At 40.9% G+C, this 7256-nt stretch overlaps 1 pseudogene; it reads right to left on the bottom strand.

Annotated features, from left to right (window-relative positions):
* Positions 1-6702: 6702 nt before the first annotated feature.
* LOC102252752 overlaps positions 6703-7256 on the bottom strand; it is a 3685-nt pseudogene continuing 3131 nt past the window's right edge.

Below are 7256 nucleotides of genomic sequence, written 5' to 3'. Positions count from 1 at the left end.
CTGAGTGTGCCTGGGAGGCGTGAAGTGCGCGTGCGCGCGGGGGGCTCGGTGTTGCGGGACCGGCCGCCGGGTGGGTCTTCGGACGGGGACTCGGGGACTGCCGAGCCCTTTTTGGAAGCGCTTAGGAGGGGTCAGCCCGGAAGCGCCCCGGGTCACCTGCGAGCGCTTTCCCGCTTTAACACGGGCGACTGGTAACCGAGTCTCGGAGCGCCCCCTGGAGGGCAATTTGTGCATACTCACTTCTCACCAAACTTTGGGAAATAAAATAAAATTCTGTTTCTTTGTTTTGGGGTGGGGCCACAACATTAGTAACGAAGAAACAATTTCCGGAGGATGAGGCCCAGAAATCAGGATTTTAAAGAGTCCCAGGTGATTCTAATGAGCAGCCAAGGTTGAGAACCACTGTCTTAGACACTCAAACATTTTAAAATTCTGGTTTTAAGGGCTTGGGTTTTTGGATTTTTTGGGGGTCAGTTTTGTAGGAGGAAAGCAAAGACTTAGATCATGAGACACGTCTATTTCATGACATTCTGGTATGTGAGTGTCACAGTTTGGAATATCTAATCGCTGGTAAATCTCAGATTGGCTCCAGCAAATGGATATTTTGTTTTGAGAACAGTTTGGGGGTTTTGTTGGGTGGGTTTCTATATGTTGTTTTGCTGGTAAGAATCTATCTAGTTACCAGACTTCAAATCCTAACAGAATGTAGGACAGTGCTTTGTAAGACTTAAAATATTGAGCTTGAAGCTGTTGCTACTAATTATTGGTATAATTCAGAAGTACTTCTTTCGAAGTTATGTTGTTTAACTTCAGTTTTAAAAGATTGATCTCATGTGCTTTCTGGACTACCCTATAGAAATGAAAGAAAGATGTAATAGATACCTGTAAATTTAATTGAAAATCTTAGCCTGGGCTTTCAAGAATTGAAAATCTTATAACTTAAGCCAGTGCCTGGAAAATAGTAGTACCAGGTCTGTATTTGTTTAATAAATAAAAGACTGCTGGGCCGGAATGGCTCAGTGGTTGAGCGTTGACCTATGTACCAGGAGGTCACGTTAAATTCCAGGTCAGGGCACGTGCCCGGGTTGCGGATGGAGTTGCAGATGGATCGGTACCAGAGGCAGCCAGTCAGTGATTCTCTCCATCTCTCCGTCTCTCTCTCTCTCTCTCTCTTCCCCCCTCCCTTCCTCTCTGAAATAAATATATATATTTTAAAAATAATAAAGAAATAAGCAAATAAAAGACTGACCTTATTGTTTTTGTGGATTTGAAGAAAGCCACTTGACTCTTCCATAAAAAAACCAGAAATTTACATGTGAAGTAAAGCATATCCCTTATCTGTTTTTCTCCAGTCCCTCTGAAAAAGAAAGTAATGCTCAAACTATTTCAGTAAAGATTTGCCTGAAAATGAAATGTTTTCTATTTAAATTAGCACACTGTAAAAAAAATAACAGGTCTTCTATAGAACCCTATCTTGGTCTGTGCAAACATTCTTTTTTTTAAAATATATTTTTATTGCTTTCAGGGAGTAAGGGAGAGGGAGAGAGCTAGAAATGTCAAGGATGAGAAAAAATCATTGATTGGCTGCCTCCTGCACTCCCCCTACTGAGGATCGAGACCGCATCCCAGGCATGTGCCTTTGACCAGAATCAAACCTGGGGTCATTCAGTTCGCAGGCTGACGCTCTATCCACTGAGCAAAACCGGCCAGGGCTCAGGCACCCTTTTTATTTTAGCTGTTTGGGAGACAAATATAAGCATAACAAGACTCTTGCTTTCTGCTACGTTAGTAAATGCATCCAAAAATCACCTGAGTTACTCATTGAAATACAGATTATCAGGCCCAAGATTAGGACTCATACTTGGGTAAGACTTTTTAAAAAATATATTTTTTTATTGATTTCAGAGAGGGACAGAGAGATAGAAACATCAATGATGAGAGAGAACCATTGATCTGCTGCCTCCTGCATGCCCCACTCTGTGAATTGAGCTGTAGAACATCCAGGATGTTTTGTTGATAGTAGAGTTTGAACATTCTTATGGTGGGAGGGTTCTCTACCTGATTGGTTTTCTTTAAGGTATCTATGTTATACAATGGAGGTTTTCTTCCCAGCCTATCCACACATTTTGGAAAATTCAAGTAGATCATCAACACGGGATTAGGTCTGTTTGATTAAAAGTCTTTTCTCTAAAGAGACTTCAGGGCTTTAATATATAGAACTCTTGGGCTCTGGGCAACTATTTTGATATCAAGGTGTGGGTTGCTTTAAGATTTGAGCCTATTGATCCTAGATAAGTGCAGTATGTACAGGGGTGGGCAACAGTAGGTTTAAAATTATAATACAAATAATTCAATAAGTAATAAATAATAATACAAGAATAAACCTGCATACTCACAACTATAAACCTACTTTTGCCCACCCCTGTATATTAAAGCTTTCTGAAAGTACCCTCACTAACTTATCACAGCCAGATTTTTATTAAAGATTTACCTTAAATTGATGTCATTGCTCTTATTAGCAGCTTTCTTTAAATAATGTCTCCTAATCTTGTCTTCAAATTTTTACTTGATTAAAGTATTCAAGTTTTTGTTTGGTTAAAAAAGCAGAAATTCTAATCCATGGCCAAATAATGTGATCCTTCCCACCCCCATCCCCACCCCCACATCATTGGAAAGTAAGCAGTTTTATGATTACACCTTTATGCTTTTTGCCCTTTTGCATAAAATTTTTCATGTGTTAACTGTTCTGCTTAAATATCAGGGCCTACATTGACTTTGACATTTGTGGCCATTATTTAAGTAGCCATTGGAAGTTTACATAGTTTTTCCACTAGATACTGCCATTGCTTAAATTTTTCTTAAAAATTCCTTTGTAATTTCTCTCAAACCTGTTCCACGTTCTTTCACCTATAGTAGTGTCCCCTTTATCTATGGTTTCAGTTACCCTTGGTTACCCTTGATTAGCCAGTCTAAAAATATTAAATGAAAATTCCAGAAATAAACTTAGTTCACACATAAGTTTTAAATTTTGCACGGTTTTGAGTAGCATGCTGACTGAAATCTTGCACTGTCTAGCTCTGTCCCACCCAGGACATGAATCATCCCTTTGTCCAATGTATCCACGCTGTACATATAATAATACACCAAGATATTTTAAGGGGCCACATTCATATACTTTCATTATGCTGTAGTTATAATTGTTTTATATTATTCTTAGTTATTGCTAATCTTTTACTGTGCCTAATTTATAAATTAAACTTTTTCATAGGTATATATGTACTAGTGCCCAGTGTGCGGATTCATGCACATTGAAAGGAAATTAATTAGAAGGTGGCCGGCAGGACTGGGTGAGAAGGGCTGGACAGGCTTTGGAGCCAACCTCCTGCGGTCCCTCCCCTGCCGGCTGCACCTCAGCTTGAAGGGCGTCTGCAGAGTGAGTGGGTCCCTCTGGCAGGTGGGGTCCCTCAGCCTGTCCTGTGGGGATTGACCCAGAACCGGCTCTCTGACATCCCCTGAGGGGTCCCAATTTGCAAGAGGGCGGTACTCGGGTGATGCACCCTGGAATCGGGCTCCCTCCTCTCTGGTACCAGGGTGCCTCACCTGAGAACTGCCGCTGCCAAGTCACTAGAGCTTGGTGGCTCCTGCATTGAGTGTCTGCCCCCTGGTGGTCAGTGAGTGTCATAGCGACCAGTCGTTCTACCATTTGGTCAATTTGCATATTGCCCTTTTATTATATAGGACTAGAAGCCTGGTGCACAAATTTGTGCATGGGTGGGATCTGGCCAGCCCGTCCCGATTGGGGCCGATCAGGGCTGGGCCTGCAGGGGGAGGGGCCGCAGGCGGTTGGTCGGCCGGCCTCACCCCCGGTTGGGGTTGGGGGGGTTAATCGGGGGCTGAGCTGGCCGAGGGGAGGGGCCGCAAGAGGTTGGGGGGGGGGCGCGATCAGGGGCCCAAATGGGCCGGCTGTTCACTGCAGTGTGCGTCATAGTGACCAGTCATTCCGTCGTCATTCTGGTCACTGGGCTTTTAGATTGATAGATGATAGATAGATAGATAGATAGATAGAGAAAATACAGTATATATAGAGTTCAGTGCTATGTGCAGTGTCAGACACCCACTGGATAAGGGCAGACTTTTTTTCTTTTTTTTTTTTTAAGGGGGAGGGAGGGAAACATCGACGTGAGAGTGTCATTCAGCTACCTCCTGCACACACCCTACTGGGCACTGAGCCTGGATCCTGGGCATTTACCCTGACCAGGGATCAAACTGGCAACTTTTCAATGCATGGGACGACACCCAACCAACTGGGCCACACTAGCCAGGGCCAGACTACTGTATTCTATTTTTTAAAAATATATTTTTATTGATTTTAAAGAGGATGGGAGAGGGAGAGAGAGATAGAAACATCGATGATGAGAGAGAATCATTGATCGGCTGCCTCCTGCACACCCCCTACTGGGGATTGAGCCCACAACCCGGGCCTGTGCCCTTGACCGGAATCGAACCTTTAGTTCACAGGCCGACGCTCTATCCACTGGGCCAAACCAGCTAGGGCCAGACATTATTGTTAAAACTGTCAATGTGGGTTAATCTGTCTAAAGAGGAGATGATGGCATGAAAAATCCAAACCAGTAAATGGACCGAATTTAAATATTTTCATCCAGATAACTGTAAATACAATTCACTACTGGCCTCTTTTATAATATTTAAATGTTTAAGTTCATCGAGGACAGCGATTCTCAACCTGTGGGTCGTGACCCCTTTGGGGGTCGAACGACCCTTTCACAGGGGTCGTTCGAAATACATCCTGCATATCAGATATTTACATTATGATTCATAACAGTAGCAAAATTACAGTTATGAAGTAGCAAAGAAAATAATTTTATGGTTGGGGGTCACCACAACATGAGGAACTGTATGTATTAAAGGGTCGCATCATTAGGAAGGTTGAGAACCAATGATCTAGGAGTTTAAGACTTTACCATAAAAATGTATAAAAATGATTTCCTTTAAACAAGCACACCAGAATTTACAAAGCCCAAGTGAATATTCTTCTCATAGTATAATGACTGTAATAGCCAGTTTCTGACCCATTAAGGAAGTTAGACATCACTTCTGACAAAGCTTTTTTGCCATACTTAGGTCTATATGACTATTTCATTAAGCATACAGCAGTCCGCCCTTATCCAAGGGATAAAGGGATATATTCCAAGATCCCAGATCTATTATGACCATTTCAGTAAGAATACAGTAGTCTGGCCCTAGCTGGTTTGGCTCAGTGGATAGAGCATTGGCCTGCAGACTAAAGGGTCCCAGATTTGATTCCAGTCAAGGGCACATGCCTGGGTTGCGGGCTCGATCCCCAGTAGGGGGCGTGCAGGAGGCAGCCGATCAATGATTCTCTCTCATCATTCATGTTTCTCTCTCTCCCTCTTCCTTCCTCTCTGAAATCAATCAAAACAAAATAATAATAATGTCTGTAAAATTGAGTTACTTGATTGGCTTCTAGGTTTGTGTAATTATAACCAAACTTAGAAAATATCTCCAAACAATGAGTTACTTTTAATTTAGTCAAATAGATGAGGCTTGATATAACTATAAATCAACTTGAAGGTAAATTTCCATGTTTATTGTATATAATGTTATTTATATAGAAAATGAACATTTTAAAATTCATATTTTAAATGATAACTGGACTTTGTTTACAGAAAGCCACAAAGAAAACTGATAAACCCAGACTAGAAGATAAAGATGATTTAGATGTAACTGAACTCACTAATGAAGCTCTTCTGGATCAGCTTGTGAAATATGGGGTGAATCTTGGCCCTATTGTGGGTAAGTTGACAAAATTTCAAATATCTTTTCTGTGAAGTAGTACCCCAAATTGTTTTTTCCCCTTACCTAGCAGTTAAAACTGTTTGGGTTCTAAGGGCCACTCTGTCAATCATTTATATGATCAGGACCTTACTTTTTTTTTACTATAAATGAGGGAAATAAAATGAGGGAATTGAACTAGATCAGTGATGGCGAACCTTTTGAGCTCGGCGTGTCAGCATTTTGAAAAACCCTAACTTAACTCTGGTGCCTTGTCACATATAGAAATTTTTTGATATTTGCAACCATAGTAAAACAAAGATTTATATTTTTGATATTTATTTGATATATTTAAATGCCATTTAACAAAGAAAAATCAACCAAGAAAATGAGTTTGCGTGTCACCTCTGACATGCGTGTCATAGGTTCGCCATCACTGAACTAGCCAGTCTCCAAGATTACCTTACCTCTGTTGTCGAGATTGTTTTATATGTGCTCATATTGTATTACCTGGTGAGACACATGGTAATGTGTGTCTTATATGTCAGTTGAGGAAAATCTGAGGTACCATGACTGGCCAAAGTCATTTAAATCAGTAATTTAGTAATCGACTTGTTAATATAACTTAAGTTAATCAATACCTAGCATTTTCAGTTATTAAAAGGACCCTTTTTTCTCTTTTTATTTTTAACGGGAGAAAAACCAATTTAATATGTGCACATGGAAGAATCATAAAAAGTCTTGTTTTGGTTAGAATTTAAGAATGATATCCTGAAGAACACACTAAAACAGCGATTCTCAACCTATGGGTCATGACCCTTTAGGGGTCGAACGACCCTTTCACAGGGGTCGCCTAAGACCATCGGAAAACACATATTTTCAATGGTCTTAGGAACCAAGACACCGTTCCTCTATCCGTCTCCAGGCGGGTCTGCCCACATGCAGATACATGAGTACCCAGCGTGATGACATCATCGCGCCAACCCCATCACATACACCCTGTACAAGTACAGGTGTATGTGACAGGGTTGGCGCCATAATGTACTTATGTGGACCAGTTACACGTGTGTAGAGAGCAGCTACTGTGTAGAAAGCAGCTACTCTGTGAAAAGCAGCTACTGTGTTGAAAGCAGCAGTATTGGAGGTAAAACGACACTTCGTGAATTATAATTACTGGGTAAATGTAAAATCATATAATGTAAAATCATCAACTACTGCAAAAAAAACACATCTGTACCACGGGAACTTAATCTGGATGCTGATCGGTCTTTTTATATTCAGCTGTGGTTGATGTGAATACTGCCCCCTTGTGATAGTAACAGGTATGTAAAAAACAAACACAGAATGGTAAATCATAGGAAACTTTAATGAACTGTATTGATTGAACTATGCCATGTATCATCTTTTGTATTATTAAAGCTATTGTTATATATTATTTTCAT

Source organism: Myotis brandtii, unplaced genomic scaffold, assembly GCF_000412655.1.
Source record: "Myotis brandtii unplaced genomic scaffold, ASM41265v1 scaffold717, whole genome shotgun sequence".
In the NCBI taxonomy this organism is placed as follows: Eukaryota; Metazoa; Chordata; class Mammalia; order Chiroptera; family Vespertilionidae; genus Myotis; species Myotis brandtii.
This window is presented reverse-complemented; position numbering and strand designations above follow the sequence as displayed.